The sequence below is a fragment of the Peromyscus maniculatus genome, chromosome 20, assembly GCF_049852395.1.
Source record: "Peromyscus maniculatus bairdii isolate BWxNUB_F1_BW_parent chromosome 20, HU_Pman_BW_mat_3.1, whole genome shotgun sequence".
In the NCBI taxonomy this organism is placed as follows: domain Eukaryota; kingdom Metazoa; phylum Chordata; class Mammalia; order Rodentia; family Cricetidae; genus Peromyscus; species Peromyscus maniculatus.
The window spans coordinates 43409348-43427828 of NC_134871.1; the positions used below are offsets into that span (position 1 = coordinate 43409348).

Here is an 18481-nt window from a genome sequence, read left to right on the forward strand (position 1 = left end):
GTGTCTGGAGAGCGTGCTTAGAAAGGGGGTAGGAAAGGAGAAACTGGGAAAAGTGGGCAGACTTACAAAGCTGCATGGTTGTGGCCTGGTAAGTTCTGCACTGGGGAAGGGATTCTGGGAAGAAAAAGTACAGCATCTCATTAAATGAAAAATTATCCTGCTCATCTCTTTAGCATTATTTAAAGTGAACCTGCCTTCCTAGGGGTAGTCCTTGGCCAGGTTATTGTGTTGATCTGGCCCAACTGAAATGGGTGTGTGTGTGTGTGTGTGTGTGTGTGTGTGTGTGTGTGTGTGTGTGTGTCTCCACCCAGGCCAGAGATTCTACTTTCTTGACCATGAGGTTTATGATATTGGGCTTTTCTTTCTTCCTTCTTTTCTTTCCTTCCTTCCTTCCTTCCTTCCTCCCTCCCTCCCTCCCTCCCTCCCTCCCTCCCTCCCTTCCTTCCTTCCTTCCTTCCAGACAGGGTTTCTGTGGGTAGCCCAGGCTGTCCTGGAACTTACACTGTAGACCAGGCTGGTCTCGAACTCACAGAGATCCGCCTGCCTCTGCCTCCCAAGTGCTGGGATTAAAGGCGTGCGCCGCCGCTGCCGCCGCCGCCGCCGCCGCCGCCGCCGCCGCCGCCGCCACCACCACCACCACCTGGCAAGATATTGGGCTTTTATTGCTCTTCTAACACTGGACTCCTAAGACCTTACTGGGCTCCGTCTCTGTCTCTATCGTCTTCTCCAGGCTGGACCCTGGACTTCAGAGAACTCTATGGTGCCTGGGGAGCTCACAGGAGCAGTAGAGACTCACTGACATTTCAGGGTCTTCTTTTGGCCATGTAGTACTCATGGTTCTTGGTTAAGTCTCTCACTGCTCAGCCTTAGAGGACTGGGCAAAGACTAGCCTGGGGTCTGGGGTTAATGGGCTGGGTCTCCGTGGGTACTTGGAGTGGTGGGGTTAATGGGCTGGGTCTCCGTGGGTACTTGGAGTGGTGGCATGCCCTGTGGCCAAAGTGGTCTGTGGCTGTACCTCCCTGCACCCTGGCTTCCTGTCCTGACTAAGTGATAGTAGGGAACTTGTACTATCATATTGTCTATCATTGTCCTCAAATTCCAGCCCAGGAGGCAGGCTGAAAATGGCCCTGAGTCAAGTCCCTCTACATCCTTTCAGGGATCTTGAAGCCATAAGATTCTGGGTCAGAATCACACAACTGCTCGCTCTTCGGGGATTGAAGAGCGAGCTTTAGTAAAGCCAGTATTTGGATGGCCCACATGATCAACCCTTTGACCATAACCACCACAAGGGGGCGCTGACGCACCATGTCTGACACTCGAACCCTGCAAGAAGGTATTGTAATGGGCAGCTTGGTTTCTGGGCATCTTCACCAGCAGGAGCTCTCCTCAAGGGGGTCTTCCAGGTGCTGGAGTCACCAAAGACAGTGGGAGGTGCCAGATAAGGCCAAGGGACCAGGAGGGTTGGATGTGGGGACACACCTGCCTCTTCTCCTCAAGGAGGCTCTCTTGTTCCCAGAAGATACGCCACTTCTTTTCTGTGTGCTCTGACCACGGGGGACTCTCTGGGCACTCCATGCTCACTGCCTGTTGAGTGTCAGCCTCCTTCCTGGGAGGCTGGCCTTGACCTTTGGGCATCCTTTCTCGCTTATCTGTTGTGTCTGCTGGTTGGCAGGCTCTGATCTAGACCAGACACCTGGAACGGTCCACTCTGAGGCCTAGGCCCATATGCCCCCCTCGATGCTCCTGATTGCTGCATCTGGGCTCTCTGAGCGGGTTCCCTGGCTCCCTTCTATATCCTGAACTGGGCAACGCTCAACAAATGTGTTGTTGGGAGCCAGAAGGTCCTAAGCTTGCAAAGGGAGTTAGTTGCAAGCTTTGACGTCCCCTACCCCTTACCATCTCCTCTGGGAGTCTCAGGAGCTCCACTTGGACACCAGTCACCTTCCATGCCATCTTGGGGGAGGAAAGCATCTTGGTCCCACACAGGAATGAGCCATGTTGCTGCAGTCCGTGCTCAGTCTCAGCCTGCACGGGCTCCATGCTTCCTTTCCATGCCAGTGTGACCGACAGAAGACACTGAGTTTCTTGATGCTAGATGATGTGTGGGCATCTCAGCTTCTTGCCTCATCTTCCCCTTGACTTATAAAATACACTGGTCCCTGAGTGGTAAGGACGGCCATGTATCCCTAGAGGGAATATCCCAAGGGGCTCTGAGATTACATCTTAGAGGCTGATTCCTAGTCCAGGCAGCCACAGATGATCCACTGAACCCCTGGCTGGCTATCATGGGACCCCAGGACAGAACTGGTCTGTTTGGCTGCAGACCTTCAGCTTACAACAATTTGGCGATTTCTGACTACTTGGATGCTATTCATTTGCCGTCGTGAATAGTCACCGCACAACGAAGTCACAGATAACCGTGCCCCTTCACGGCGGTGGCACAGCTAGACAACAGGAGACCCAGGAGTGGGCCAGACAAGCACCATCTCCATAATTCTTTCATGCTGCCCCAAGGCCTAGCTTCTCTCCAGCTGTCTCTGCTTCTTGTCAGGGACACTGCGGCTCGCATCCGTCCCCTTCACAGCAGAGCCTGGGATGGAGTTGCCTTCAGATGAGTCATCTGGGGGGCTCTGGAGTGAGGGAGCTAACACACTGGTGTGCTTCTGAAGGTCCACTGGTTATAAAACATCAGAGCACATGGTCTAGATACCCCAGGGCAGCAGGACAAGGTGCTGGAGTGTGTTTCTACGGGCTTCCTTGCTGGTGGGGGCTGGCCTGTGGTCACTCCTCTGTCATTCAGGGCTCGATGCCATCAGAGGTGGGTGAACAGGCTCTGTCAGTGAGGGAAGAGGGCTGTGCTTTCCCAGAATGGCCACAGCCACCGAGGCTAATCAAGATGTGAGGTGGTCCAGAGCCTGGCCTGATGGTGGCTTTTCATTCTGTTCAGATGATCTCCGCATCCCCCTTTTTACCACAAGATCTTTGTCTTTTTGCTCATGACTGTCCTCAGGAAGGATCCTTATAATGGATTTACATTGAAAAAGTATGTCTTGGGCAGGCAAAACCAAGTAAGTATGGCCAAAGCTCTCTTGCTCCGACTTCTCCGTGACCCTCGGATTATAACTGTTCCTACTACTCTATGAATGGGGAAAATGAGCCAAGTCAGAGGTTATATCATGCAGCCCAGGGAGGGGGCTCAGAAGTCACTTCCGTCACATCGGCCTACCTCCACATCCTATGGCTAGCTCAGCGTTTCCCCAGCCAGGGCCCCTCCTTTATAGCCCTGTTGACCTGGGGCCAGGCCTGGTGGCTGGAGGTGGCTTCCAGGAAATCCACTTAGCATTGACCTCATCCCTGTCCTCTGAACTAATCCGCTGAGCCTGTTGCCCCTGACAGCAGGCCGCTCCGGATCCTCTTGACCAGAGAGGTCTAAGGCAGAGGGGCAGGATGCTTTGGGGGGCGGGGGGCTATGTCTACATCTGCAGCCCCTGCATGAACTGCTCTGAGCCTGGAATGTGGATAGCATCTGACTTAGCCTCTACCTTCCCCTTGCCCAACCCTCATCTCATCTTTCCCTGTATAGAATAAGACAGCTTGAGGCCGGGCAGTGGTGGGGCATGCCTTTGGTACTAGCACTCGAGAGGCAGGGGCAGCAGGCTGATCTCCGTGAGTTCAAGGCCAATCTGGTCTACAGAGCGAGTTCCAAGACAGGCTCCAAAGCTACACAGAGAAACCCTGCCTCGGAAAATAAAAACAAACAAACAAACAAACAAACAAACAAAAAACCTGAGATCCCCTTTCCCACAAGAAACCTCAGGATTGGCCGGGCGGTGGTGGCGCACGCCTTTAATCCCAGCACTTGGGAGGCAGAGCCAGGCGGATCTCTGTGAGTTCGAGGCCAGCCTGGGCTACAGAGTGAGTTCCAGGAAAGGCGCAAAGCTACACAGAGAAACCCTGTCTCGAAAAACCAAAAAAAAAAAAAAAAAAAAAAAAAAAAAAAAAAAAAAAAAAAGAAACCTCAGGATTCTATCCACCCCATCCCATGCCCCAGCACCTCCCAGTCCACTAGTAGCAGGTGGCAGATACTGGCTAGCTAGGCCCGGGTTTGACTCTCCACTCTGTATCCCCCGAGCTTCTGCCAGGAAATCTATAAACCAGGGCAGCCGAGCTCCCTCGAGGTGAACTTTGGGAACTCTGGCTTTGAATATGTGGTCTGGCATCTGCAAGTGTCTGAAGCATGGGCTGGAATCCACCAGGTTGGTGTATCCTTCCTGGCCACTAGCTGCCAGGGCCTGGGTGAGATGGGAACTCTAGGCTTCCAGAGGCCGAATGGAAGGCAAACCCATCATCCCCAGCAGAAGTCCTGAGATAAAATACCTGAGGCTTTAGGTAGGAGAGGAAGGAGAGAGTATGGGAAAAGTAAGGAGGTGGGTGCTGTACAGGTGAGGGTAAGTTTTAAAAATCAGTAACTTGCTGGGCGGTGGCGGCTCACACCTTTAATCCCAGCAGAGGCAGATGGATTTCTATGAGTTTGAGGCCAGCCTGGTCTACAGAGTCAGTTGCAGGACGGCCAAGGCTACACAGAGAAACCCCGTCTTGAAAAAAACAAAAATAAAAACAACACACCTAGCAACTCAAAGACACAGTCCCATGAGGAGATGGTCCGTGAGCTGCTGAAAGAGGTACTGAATTCACAGAAGAGCTGGGGGCATGGCTTCTCCTAGGACCTCAGACTGGGATATGCCCCATTTGCCTTCACAGCTCCGTGGATCTTTGATGAAATACACCACATAGAGAGCACCTTGAGATGTGAAGGCAACTGATCTATTTGGGGAAGAGCTTTTGGAGAGGGTGAGGTGACAGCAGCTAAGGACCCGGTTAGGAGGCCTAGGGACAAGGTGGGGTTCCTGTCCTTCACTAGTGTTATGGTGTCCTTGCAGGATGTTGCACTGAGGGTCCTCACTTTAACTTTCTGGTGTCTCTCCTGCCACCGAGGAAGAGTGGATGAATGGGCATCTTGGAGGTTCCATAGGGTGGGCATGACATTTAGCACAGTGGCAGGGGACAATCAGGGCAAGGGGTCTAGTCTCCAAGCCAGTTCTCGGAGGCGCCCTACCTCCAGAATCCGCTTAGCACAAGGGGTCTCAAACTCGACCTGATCCTAGGTCCCCAGGCTTGATGGCTGTTGCCTGCTGGCCCGTGCACCAGCCAACTTTTCCTTGGGCGAGGGACTTTGCTTTACGAGGCCTGTGGGAAAGCAGAGGGCTCTAGAAGTTCCGAGGAACCTCTCTGGCCCGGGTTGCCTCGGTATCAGGGTACGCGCAGTGAACCCGGTGGATCCCTAGTGGGTGCCCCCAGGCCTGGTGGAGGCGCGCGCGCCTGTGACAGCGTGCACAGGGGCGCTCCCATTGGGCCGTGCCCCCACGTGACCCGGTGCGCGCCCCGAGACGGCGACGCCGAGGCCGCGCCCCAGTGCGCGCGCGCACGTCCTGACGGCGCCGAGGCCGCGCCCCAGTGCGCGCGCGCGTGCCGAGCCCTCCGCGTCGTGCCGGCGCCGGCGCCCGGACCGCCAGGTCAGTCTCCACCGCGCCGCTCGGGCGGGGGCGCGCAGGGGGCCGTCGGCGGGGGCGCCGCCTCGGGGCCGCGCCGGCGGGAGCGCGCGCCGGCCTGTGTGCTTGCTCCAGGCGGGGGCCGCACCCCGCTGCCGCCCCTGCATGAACCCGGCTGGTGGCTGCCACGTGCAGGGCTGGAGCCGCAGGGAGGCCAGGCGTGGGGACATAGCCAGCTGTTTCCTCGGTGTGTCGCCCAGACTTGCATGGGTGGAAGGGGGTGACTCTGCTCCTATTTCTAGGGGTGCAAGAGATTCTCCCAACATCTGCCCGGTTTTCATCTTCCCCAAGGTCCCTATCCAGGATTGGGCTCCCCTTCGTTTCCTTCTCTGCATAGCTTGGGACATAGGACTACATAGCCTTCTCTGCCTCCCGCGTGGATGTCAGTGGGTCACCCTTGGAAGCTGGGCACCAGGTCTTGGGTCCCTAGGGAACCGAATTCTGATTCAGGCATGCTGGGCCAGGCCAGGTGGGACAGCGCTTCATTATCCATGGGTGCTGCAGCAGGAGCAGGGGTGTTGCTGCAGCCTGTCCAGGTGCAACCGGGTTAAGCAGGTGACTCCTGATGAACCCGAGGTCTCCTGGCAGGGAGCTGCAAGCATGGACTGGGTGGCATGCTTATCCCCAAGGCAGGTAGTGTGACCATCCTTCTGACCCCGTCCTTGAGGGGCAGAGTGGGTTCCAGGCCGGTTGTCACAGTGTACTGTGTCCCCTGGCTAAGTGGTGCACCTCTCTTTGGCTGCATGCTCTGGAGGAAACTTCCTAGAGTCTTGGTGCTGAGGACTCAGTGTAGTGTGGACTCCTTTCATGGTGCTGACTAGGTGGACGTCATTGCATTGCACACCGTTCCTGTGGCCTCAAATCCTCCCACAAGATTATTAACCGGGCTTCCCAGATGAGGCAGGCACTGGAGGAGTGGACTCAGGTGTCACCCGGAAGACTGTGGGCCTTCTCAGAGCCTTGCCCTTCTACCTGGTGGGCTGCAATGAGGAGAGTGTGGACAACACGTGGATCCTGTGGCTTGCACTGAGGCAGGCCTTGGGGGCCTCTTCTGCCTGCCCCTGCACTCTTGGAGTGAATGGGAGGCTGCTCCTGATGACATGGGAATGTTCCTAAATGTCCCCTCAAGAAGGAACTGGCCACTCCAAGATGTTTGTTAGGCCTCCTCACTTGGTCAGGCCTGGTGCTTGACTTGGAGGTACGGGTGGTAGCCTCAGGACCCTGGTGGCTGATGGATAGGGCTGAAGTAAGTAGTTTGGACAGATGGTCATTAGTAGATGTTGAAACAGGAGCCCACCAGGACCTTCTTCCCCACCAACTGGGGAGGACTTTCCCCGGTGTCTCCTGCCAGCACAGGGCTTGGCTGAGGGTGGCCAGCCTGTGTGGTTGGTGTGGCAGAGGGTCTCTTCCTCCGACCCGCAGGCAGCCTGGGTGGCGGTGGGGCTGGACACGACAGGAGGACCTCTGGCCAGGGGAAGCTGGCACTCCCTGACTCAGACTCTTGGCTCGTTCCTGGGGTGTGAGTGCTGCCAAGTTGCCTGCCTGACCTCACTGCCGTGGTGCCCAGAGCTGGCCTCAGGGGTGGCACAAGCCTCCTGAGGCCCAGGGGTGATGGTGAGATGCACTAGGAAGGTGAAGTCGTGTCCCGTGGGCGTCTGTCCAGGGACAGAGCCGGGAGCTGCTGGGAGTGGAGCTGGCAAGCAGTGATTATTTCCCCATGCCTCTGGCCTGGCCTTGCTTCTGAAGAGCTGAACCTGATAGCGGTGATGGGATGGTGTGCTGTGGTTCTCACTACGCTGCACTGGGCTGCCCGTCTCACCTGTGGCTTGTGAGGTCACCTCTCTAAGAAGCTATCCCAGCCCACCCACTCCACCCTAGCCACCTTTACTGTTCTGCTCCTCTGGTCCCTGTATGTTCCCTGCCCACAGTGGCTTCTGTAGCATCTACATGTGTAGCTGTGTGAGGCTGGGCCCAGCCCAGAGCTGACTTCTTAATTGCTTTCTTTTCTTTCTTTCTTTCTTTCTTTCTTTCTTTCTTTCTTTCTTTCTTTCTTTCTTTCTTTCTTTCTTTCTTTCTTTCTTTCTTTCTTTCTTTCTTTTTAGACAAAGTTTCTCAGTGTAGCCCTGGCTGTCCTGGAACTCACTCTGTTAACCAGGCTAGTCTTGAACTCACAGAGATCTGCCTGCCTCCGCCTCTTGAGTGCTGGGACTAAAGGCATGCACCACTGCTTGCCTTGGCTTCCTAGTTTCTGACTGATCTAGACCCGAAGTTTTGGCTCCTGTAAAACTGGGGTAGCAATATATGTTTGCTGGGAGGATGGGTGCAAGGATCAATCACTGGGTGCCACTCAGCACCTCCTCTGGGATCAAGAGGTCTTGCATTTGGGACCGGGCTGTGGTGTGGTGTGGTACTCTGGTGGGTCTTTACAGACCTGGTCTTTACAGGACTGGGCTGGTCTTAGGTTGGCAGGGTACGTGTAAAGAGCCTGCCCTGTATCCCTCAATTGGACAGGCTGGCCCTGCAGGGGGTGGGACATAGAGGGAACTGCTAATGGTCCCTGGGGCCACCACCAATGCGGCCCCCAGCTATGTTATTACCACCGTGAATAGGGTGATGAAGCACAGTTGAGGGTCTGAGGGAGAGAATGGGGCGGTGGGGTTCTGAAGACTCCATAGGCGTTCACCTGGTAGAAGTTGTGTGTCTCCTATCAAGGGGTGCCTCAGGCCAGCAAATGCCAAAACCTCACCATAATCCTTTTGAGCTGGGACAAGGCTGTTAGGCCAGGGACAGATCAGACAAGGAACAGGCTGCTAGCCTAGTAAAGGTGGTGGCCTGGAGGGGTCTCTGATGTCACTGTAATGACAGAACTGAGACTCTGTAGCTCTGTTGGCCACCTGGTGTTCATATGGCATGGAGCTCTCAGCCTGGGAGCATTAGCGCTCAGGTCTTTTTTTCCCAGAACCCTTGAAAGGGACACTGGGGTGACAGTGTGTGTATGCAGTCATCTTCCCTGGGAAGCCCCACCCTTCCCTGAAGTTCAGAGCACATAGGCTCCCCGATGCCCACCTGCCTGTCTCCCACAAGAGGCCCTGGTGCCTCACAGATGTCTGTCCCAGATGTGGAGTCTGCTAGAAGAGTCTGAACGATGCTGTGTGGTCTTTACTGCAGACCACACACCATCCTGCCTCAGCTGCTGTAGATCCCTTCTGCCTTGCCCAGAGCAAGCAGACTCGCCTGGTGTGGAAGCTCAGGTCTCTGTCACTGCATGGCCAGGTGCCGGGGATGGTGCCAGTAAAGGAGGGTGACAGTAGTGGTGACCATAAGGCCCTTTGGACATCTTTTCTCCATGCTTTTACCCAGGTTGTGGGGTTATTATCCTGTCCTACAGCTCTGTAGGACCTGGAAACGTAGGAATGTGTCTGGGGCATCCTGCCGGTCGAGCAGGAATGTGGACATTGCCATCTAGGGCTGGAGACCAGGCCTGCCACTGTGGTACTATGCTGCTTTCTGGGAAGGGGTTAGCGGAAGGGCATGGGTTGTTGTTGTCTCGTTGGGGACCTCAGGAACAGGCAGTTGAATTCCCAGAAGGCAGCCTGGTTGTCCTTGTCCATGGACTTAGCTGAGTGTGGGTGTCCGTGGTGTGGCTGTCTCTGGTGTGCTGGTGGAGGGTAAAGGTACCCTGTGTGGAGTGTAAAGGCCAGCAGGGTTGGGACCGAGGTGGTGGGGCAGGTGACCCTAGCTTGGCTGGACTAGTTTGGGCCTGAACTTCAGTGTCTCTTCAGTCACATGTTACAGCGACTGTTCAGCTGATGGGTTGAGCCAGGGGCCTGACACTTGTCTGGAGACTACTGAGGATCTGCTGGACACAGCTAAGGAGACAGGTGTTTACTGGTGCCCAGCCGGGGGCTGCCTGTGAGCTCTGACTTTCCCACTCTAGTGAGCCATTGTGTACAGGGTCGTTCCTGCCACGTTCCCCCCAGGGTCAGCATGAATGTCTTGGGCCACTCTCATCGGGGGAGGCAGGAATGATAGCCTGTTTTACAAAGCAGCGGGAAAACGGCTTCTGCGATTATGTTAGCCAGAGTGTATGGAATGCCTACAGGGCGTTGGGCTCTTCGCGACACTGTCCTGGGTCATGCCCGCCACAGAAGGACCCATCCTTCACCTGCTGCAGAGCCTGAGGCGTGGCGCAGCAAGGCTGTTATATCCTGAGGCTCCTGGTAGTGATGGCTTTTGGATCCCATGACCTAGATCTCTGGGGGGGGGGCGGTATAGATCTGGGGGGGGTGTTGGTGTGGGTGAAGTGAGGCTTGGGGTGGGCGTTTAGAAAGGGGGATCCTACCTCCAGGCCCGAGCATCACAGTGGGGTAACCCACCCAGTCTTTCTAGACTGCTGTTTGCCCTTCTAAAGGGAGTGTCCTTTGGGGGTACTGCAGTGAGGGATTGCTGTCCTCTGCCACTGGGACCAGAAGGAGTCTAGGAAAATATATTCCAGAAATCAGCCCTGAGTTAGACATGGCCTCTTCTGCTGCCCTGCTCTTTGTCCCGACTCTGCTCAGTTCCCACCTTTGTTACCTGCTCTTCCTGGGCCTGTGTAGTCCACGAAGACTAGGGAGAGAGGGAGGAGGCCTGCCTGGACACGCTGGGCCGGAGCCCCTGGACAGGGCCAGGTTGAGGCACAGGCAGAGACTACTGGGTCCTAGCAGGTACAAGGGGCTGAATGGGCCAGTGATCAGGGTCTGGGAGGTGGGTGAGGGTCCAGGTTCCCTAGTGGGTGGCCTTCAGGTGAGGATCAGCTTATGGGTCCCTGTTCTTGTGCTGACGATCCAAGGCTGGACCAGACCCATGGCTGGCTGTGGATCAGAAGCATCCCTGATTGATTGTATGGTTTGAGGTACATACCCCTAGGGGGCCTAACCTCCCCCCACAGGTGGTGTCAGGTGGGAGGTTGGTTTCCCTGGACCTCAGAGTACTATGTTTCCATTCCTCAGTTTCTCCTTGGAATCAGTGGTGGACAGCAAGAGCTACAGAGTGCCCTAGAGTAGCGCTGGTGGACTGGAGCCTGATCTGTGGGCAGCGGATTTCTTTAGGCCCTTGGGAGCTGGAAGAAGGTTCAAATGGATGGAGGGCTGATAAGCTGGCACAGGTCTGACTAGGAAATCGGGGTCAGGGTACCCCTGGTTTAGCTGACCAGGCTGCCTCAGTCTCCTTGTCTTCAGGCCTGAGTAGCATGAGAGATGACCACTTCATTAAGTCCAGTAAGGTCCCCACCTGAAGGCCACCCACTAGGGAACCTGGACCCTCACCCACCTTCCAGACCCTGATCACTGGCCCATTCAGCCCCTTGTACCTGCTAGGACCCAGTAGTCTCTGCCTGTGCCTCGACCTGGCCCTGTCCAGGGGCTCCGGCCCAGCGTGTCCAGGCAGGCCTCCTCCCTCTCTCCCTAGTTTGCGTGGTCTACACAGTCCCAGGAAGAGCTAGAAGGCTCCTGTTGGGCCTCGGTTTCTCCTCTGTAGTGTCTTGTGGACCTTCTTTCCCAGCTTCTCTATCTCTTTCCCCTCCTGGGATCTGTGGAATCCTGTGGAAGCCTGTTCCCAAGGCCCCGGGTTTACCAGACACACTCCAAGCCAGGGCTGGCCCCGAAGAGGAGGTAGGCCAACTGGAGCAGGCGGGCCTGCCTGTCCTGTCCCCTTCCCATGGGACCAGGGCTCCCACTGCCCTCTGCCTGAGCGAGCCTTCCTGTGGCTCAGAATTCCCAGAAGAAGTTCAGCTGTGTTTGGAGGATCCCCTGACCCACCCCGGATCAAGGCCTCCTGCCCCAGCCATTGTGGCTTCTGCAGTGGCTCACAGTGTCACTTACAGGTCCCCGCTTCCTATGCCCCAGAGACGATGCTTCTGCTTTCTGGCAGCCCTCTCTGGCAATGCCCACTGGCCCTGAAACTCTGCCAAGGCAAGCAGTTCCCCCTAATCTCCCAGTCAGGGCAGCACCGAGGCCCCTCCTCCAGGGTCAGCTTTCCTTTGGCTGGCTGCCCAGAGGCCCAACATGTGCTGGGAAATGCTGCGTAGAGCTTAGAGGTGCCCAGGACTCCCAGTTGTCTGTCTCTCCCCGGTGACGTCCCTGCCCCCTCCGCTGGCCTTGGGGAACCTAGGCATGGCCCTGAATATTACTGACCTTGGATGGATCTTGGCCCGCCCCTGCCCTTGCTGGCCTCAGTTTTCGTATTTGCAGATAGGAGCTTGGAGTGGATCACAGGCTCTCATCGTAGACTGGTGGCGCGTCAGAACAGAGCCGTCCTGGGTGGCTGTTTTCCTGGCTACCTGACCTGAGCCGGGCTGCTGCAACTGAACTGGGTGGTCTGCAGGCAGGCACGCCCCCTGCTCTCAGTGAGCTGTGGAGGTGCTGTCCGCTGGTGCTGCGATTTCCCTTTCTGTCAGGTGATGCTCGTGGGGCTGGTGTGGACCAGCAGTCGCTCCAGGACTCACACACAGAAGAGGGCAACCGATAAAGCCCATTCACTGGTCAGGTTGTAGATTTGGGCGCGTTTGTTGTGAACAGCCCAGGGAAGAGCCTCCTTGGATGTTGGCCTTTCATTTAATGCTCAGCTCCACAGGAACAGGATGCCAGCATTGCACTTGGACTTTCCCATGGCCTTGACCGTGGGCCTCTGGTCCCTGGGTCTAGAAGGATTGTTGTTTATTGCCTGCTTCCCTACCCCCCCACTCCACCCCCCCCCCATTTATAATGGATGTCCTGGTCAGCTAGGGACGTGCGTTTGGGCACTGTGTGAATCTTTCAGTCCCATCTGCTGGCCCTGAGCCCACAGCACCCCATTGCCACTGTCCTGGCTGCTGTATGGAGGATGGGGATACAGGCTACTGCCTTCGCCTTGTTCTGCCTCCCCAGGTCTCCTGGAAGCTGGCCTGGTTTGGCTGCATTGGCTTCATGGGGGTAGAAAAGTAGAGAGGGCTGGTCCTGTCCTAGAGGGACCCCCGCACACTGAGCAGGATTACAAGGGACAGGAATCACCTTCTTGGAGCACGTGGCTCTATGACCTAGAGGTTGTGTGGCAGGAAGGGTATTCCCCCTTGCCAGGTAGCCAGGTGGGCGTCTGGGAGGTGGTGGTATCATGGTATGGAGGGAGGGGCTAGTGGGGTGCAGCCCACATCACTTGGACAGGTCTTGGCTAAGCCCTTTGGGTTGGTGGTGGGCGCTAGTCCAGGGCACCTCTTTGGTTTTTTTGTTTGTTTGTTTTGTTGGTTTTTCGAGACAGGGTTTCTCCGTGTCGTTTTGGTGCCTGTCCTGGATCTCGCTCTGTAGACCAGGCTGGCCTTGAACTCACAGAGATCCGCCTGCCTCTGCCTCCCGAGTACTGGGATCAAAGGCGTGGGTGCGCCGCCACCGCCGCCCCTGAGCTGGCCTCGAACTCACAGAGATCCTCCTGCCTCTGCCTCCCGAGTGCTGGGATCAAAGGCGTGGGTGCGCCGCCGCCCGGCCCAGGGCACCTCTTTAATCCTCAGGATAACCTGGGGGTAGCTGCTCTTCCCAGCCCGCTCCACTCCACCCCGTTTTCTCAGGCAGGAAGCTGCCCTCTGCGGCTGGCCTCCTGCAGGTGGCAGAGTTGGGGAGCGGCAGCGCATAGCGGAAGGCAGGCTGCTGGGATGCCCTTGCAGAGCGGTCTGACCCAGCTCTTGGTCCCTTTGTTTATGACGAGAGGGCAGCCTCCAGGTGTGTGTGGGAGGAACCCGGCACAGCTGCGGCTCCTGTTCGCTCTCTCAGTGATGGGGGGGTGCGATTAGCTCATTGGAGACCCTGCTGCTGGTCTCTGCTGTCAACTGACTGCCAGGCCCTCGGTTTCCTTCCCTGTCAGGAGGTGTGAAGCCTCTGTTTGGGGACATGGGGAGGCCCCCGCTGATGCGAGGCTGGCCTCCTTCCTTCCCTGCCTCTCTGTCTCCGCCCACTAGCCGCAAGTTCCCACGACTACCCAGTTGCAGGAAGCCATCTGGAGGGCTTATTTACCCTCCCCCAGACTCCCTGGCAGGAAGTCACCGGAAGGGCTGTCCCCAGGGGCCCCTGCAGGCCTGTGAGGACAGCCAGTGGCTTGGGGTCTGTGTGCTGTGGAGTCCCCTGGTAGAGCAAGGGGAGGGTGCGGGCGGGCGGCGGCAGGGAGCCAGGAGGACAAAGCTAGGCAGGGCTGGGAGCTGGGTGTTTGAGCTGGGGTGGGGTTGAGCCAGTCATCCAGGGGCAATCTGTCTGTCCCTTCTCCACCCACCCCTCCCCCACCCAGAGGAGGACTTACGGGACACAGGCAAAGCCACTTGGGCTCCAGCCCAGGGTGGTCTGTGTGTGATGTGTGTGTGGGGTCTTGAGAACTGGTGGGGAATCTTAACATTGCATGGACCACCAGGTGGAGGCTGCATGGCGGGGGTGGGTGTGGGTTGGGGGTGGGTGGGTTGGGGGGGTGGGTGGGTTGGGGGGGGTAGGGTGGAGGAGTGATGTAGAGGCCCTGGAGCTGATGAGAGCTTACAGGAAGAGGATGTGGCCTTGGGAGTGTAGGGGCCCCTGGGAGGGAAAAGTTGACTTCTCAGACATGGGGCTGAGGGTAGAGGGAAGAGAAGCAGACAGATCTGGAGGCACAAATGGTACCGGTCCTGGTGTTTTGGGTCCTGCAGATCCCTTTTAGCCCGTTCCTCAGTCCCCTCAGATCACCGTATCATCTCATTAGCCTGGGCTTCTGCCTTAGAGGCCATGGATGTCCAGATGCCCTGGCATTTGCGGCCGCTCCACTGTCCGGTAGCTAGCTGGCCTAAGTGTGACTGACAGGGTCTGGGGACTGTTCCCACGGACACTGCCAGCTGGGCCTGCCCTGCCCCAGAAGGGACCTCGAACCCTGTGGGACCTGTGGCCTGGGTTCTTGGCAGCCATGTGCCTGTCCTGGCTTCCCTCCGGCCTTGGGGAGTTGGGTGGACCCTGGGGGTCACACATCCCTACCCCAGCCAGCTATGGGGAGGTCACGGTACAGCCTCCTCATCCTCAGTTTCTCCCCTCCCCTTCCTCCCTTCTCAGTTCGGGAGGCTGTGGCTTAAGACCCTGTCCAAAGTCCTAGATGTGCCGGGATTTCCCAGACAAGTATCCTCCGAGACTGTCCTGTGCTGAAGGAAGTGAACGTGAGAACTTGGAGACTGGGCCAGTCTGGGTGGGAATAGAGGCACAATGGTGGCCATTGACTGTCCCAGGAGGGCCACTGGCAGGTCCAAAGCATCTGCGGTGTACACTGGGGACACGCTGTCCTGTGATCCAGTCTCACACAGCCCTGGGCTGAGAGTACCCCACCTCAGAGACCATGGCAAGACTGGAAAAGGATCGGCTGTCTCCATGAGGCCAGACAGACTGAGAGTGGGGTCAACCCTGGCTCAGCCCATTCATCTTGCCTTCCCACGAGATAACTGAGTGAATCTGAGATGGAGTGGGAGTCCCAGGGGAATGGGCTGGAGTATTTAAACCACAGCCAACCCCCAAGTGTGGCCAAGAAGCATGGGCACCAAGCACAGTGGACTAGGTGTTAGCTCTGGCCTGAGAGTCTGGAGCCCAGGGTAAGGCTGACCTCACCTTGTCCCAGCCTGGTTGTGATGCTGTGATGCTTTCCCGGTATACCTTACTGATACCACAGGATAGGGGACCTTCCCTCCACTTCTCCCTTGGATTGCCAAGAAGGGGGTGTTCCGGGGGAACAGAGTTTGGGGGGTCCTAGGCATGTGTGCAAGACTAGAAGACAACGCTGAGAAAATCCACAGGGTATACCATGTCATCCTTATGAACATGGCAGTAGAAGGATAGAGCCTGGTCCTCAAGGGCTCTAGGGACAGCAATGGAGAACAGCAGGCCATACAGGCCAAGGAGGTCTGCAGAGTGTGTGTGGTTCCTGTCCCTTAGTAGCATCTCAGCAGGTCTGTGACCAGTGTGCTTCCTGAGGGGTCCGGAGACATTGTCCAGGAAGTCTTTCCTTACCAGGGTGGGGCTGCATCCTTTGGGACCCTGGTGGGTCTCCAGAGGGAGGCAGCCACAGGATAGACGTGCACAGAAGCCCACCTGCCCCTTGACCTTCACCTCCCCTTTGTCATGTAGGAAACACTAGGCTCAAAAGTACTGGTTAATGCTGGTTGCCCGCCAGTGCCAGCCCCCACTGACTAGATACCGCTGAAGAGTCCCCGGGCAGTCATAGAAAAGGCCAGGAACCCCCTTCTCTAAGCGTTAGGGCTGGCAGCAGCTGTAGGCTCACAGCCCAAGTAGGGAAGAACAGGCCTCGGGCAGTCAGGGAAGGGGGAGTGCCTGGGAAACCTGTGCGGTCCCTGCTGTTCCCCAAGTCAGATGTTGCCGTCTTGCGTTGGTGCCCGGGTTCTGCCAGCTGCATGCACACCCTGGTTTGCTCGGCCCTGTGCACTCGGCTTCCTTACTTTGTGTTCCCACACACAGGTGATTCTGGTTTTTTTTTTTTTTTTTTCTCGGCATGTTCTGTCTTCTGGGGGGACTGTGGGTAGTCTTGGTGAGGGCGTCCTTTGGGGTCCCGAGTGGTAACTTTTGATGGTCCCTGTCTTCGTTTCAAGGCTCTGGAGCTGGGAGGTTTGGTGAGAAGGGACAAGCCCGCCAGCACTCCGTTTCTACGTTACTGGCCACAAGGTCCTGGCCAGGTCTGGTGTGTACTGGGTGGTAGTCCCTGTCCTGCTTAGACTGCACTGGAGCACTTCCTGCATTTGTATAACTATTGAACACCTGCTGGGTGCAACGTTCAGAATCAGGTAGACCAACACAGCACTCAGTGGGGCTGTCGCTCGGGGAGGAGACGGACGGACAGACAGGCAAGAGCGATGATCATAGGTCAGGTAATGTTGATGGACGGGTGTTCGCCCAAGAGTCCACAGACCTGAGGTTCAAGTGTTGAGGAGGTCGCTGGGCCGCGAGGCCAGTGCAAAGTCCTGGAGGCAGTTTGCAGATGCAGCCAGGAAGGCGTGTGCAAAAGAGGAGAGCTATGTGATGAGAGGGCAGAGGGCAGAGGGCAGAGGCCAGTCCCGGGTTCTGGGGCATCCCTTCTGGGTTGGGAGGGCAGCTGGAGGACTGAGCAGAGGAGGTCACGGACTGACTGAGGTGTGTTGAGGAAGATGGAAGGCCTAGGATCCACAGATGGGGCTGCCAGACTTCAGGTTGCCCTGCCTGCCGCAGGAGGGCAGATGGCTTAGCATCTCACCTGTCCCCCTTCCCGGGCTGCCCCACCCCACTGTCTGGAGCTGTGTCCTCATCTTGTGCTGGACTCTGCGACAGTCCTGGATGGAGTCCCGAGGACTGTTGGTGCCCATAGTGACTCTGAGAGCTGAGTGGTGACCCATGCTCGACGTCCACTGTAGATGCTCTCTTTCGTATCTCACAGTGGCCCCTCGAGGCTGCCTTTGCTCCTTCTGGGTCCTCCCCCCCCCCATGGATTCCTACCCTTCACTCTTCTGATCGCAAAAGTGTGGATGGCGTGTCTCTCGTTGTCCTGTTGGAGTGCATCTAACAGTCCCCCAGTGAGCCGATCCCGGAGATACCTACCCCGCTACAGAGTTGGGTAGACTCCGTGAAGACCTCTGTGAGTTGACAGTGACTGGCACATGTGGTGGTGACCGGCCAAGTCTCCTCTCCGCCGCCTCCCCCAACCCAGCGCGTGGGGTCCTTCAGCCAGGCACGCTCAGCTGCCAAACTCCCCCAGGAGCCAGCACTGTCTGCTACTGGTTCTGTCCAAATGAGCTCATTTACCAGCCCTGGGGCTTGCTTCCCTTATCCAAGTGTGTTGCAGCTTTTTCAAATGCTTAGACAAACATTTCCTGTCCTCAGGGGAGAGAGCTGGGCTCTTCTGAAGTCCCCATTGCCCCAAGCCAACCAGGACCTCCCGCTTTGCCTCCTCTCAGTTTAGCCTGTTCCTCTTCCGCGGCAACAGCCTGCACCTTAACCTTGCACGCAGCCCCAGTCCCACCAGACCTAGGAAAGGGGCTGATTGGGTGCCCCCCTAGGGGTGGGCTGGATTCTGTCATCCTGTCCCTGTTACCATGACCCACTTCCCTGCTCGGACTTAGATAGTCCGAGGCTTCCTGGCCCCTCTCAGGGTGTCTGTCACAGTGCTCCTGGATCCCAGCATCTCACGGAACACATGGGGGCCATGTTCCACCTCCCCTACCCCTGTGATGTTCAACACTTGTCCCCGACTTGGCCTCAAAATGATCTAAATGCCCCTCAGCAGAGGGCTCGATTAAACATGGTGTGTTCCTGCCGTGGAATGTTATTCAGCTAATAAAAGGGGTGAAGCACTGGCGTGCTAGAAGAGAGAGATCTCTGAAGACATCTTTTGTGTGGGAAAGATGCCTGAGTGCTAGGATTAAAAGCAAAATTCCCCTTAAATTTTTAGTTAAATTTATTTATTCAATCATTGGTTGGTTAATGGATTAAAACTTGCAGAAGTTGTTTTCCTCCTTCCACCATGGGGAGCCCAGGGCTGACACCCCCACACCCCCACCTCACCTCCTCAGTGCCGGCGTTACAAGTGTGTCCACCATACTTGGCTGCAGAGCTTCTATAGTGATGAAGGTATTCTGTAATTGGGGAAAGGTGATGACTGCCTAACACTGTGAACCTACTAATAACCATGGCACTGCACGCTTTCTGTATCATATGTGTGTGTGTGTGTGTGTGTGCGCGTGTGTGCGCTCGCGCGCGCGTGCGCGTGCGTGCGTGCATGTGTGTGTGTGTGTGTGTACATGTGTACGTGTACGTGTGTGTGTGTGTGTGTGTGTGTGTGTGTGTGTGTGTGTGTGTAGGCCAGAGGGATCAGCCTTGGGTGTAGTTAGT

General features: G+C 56.7%; 1 protein-coding gene across 1 annotated transcript in view; it reads left to right on the forward strand.

The window, feature by feature from the left end:
- Positions 1 to 5512: 5512 nt before the first annotated feature.
- Ptp4a3 (protein tyrosine phosphatase 4A3) overlaps positions 5513 to 18481 on the forward strand; it is a 34121-nt gene continuing 21152 nt past the window's right edge. Inside the window, exon 1 of the mRNA XM_076556071.1 lies at positions 5513 to 5573. The gene's annotated coding sequence lies outside the window, so the exon portion shown is untranslated. The remainder of the gene's footprint in view (positions 5574 to 18481) is intronic.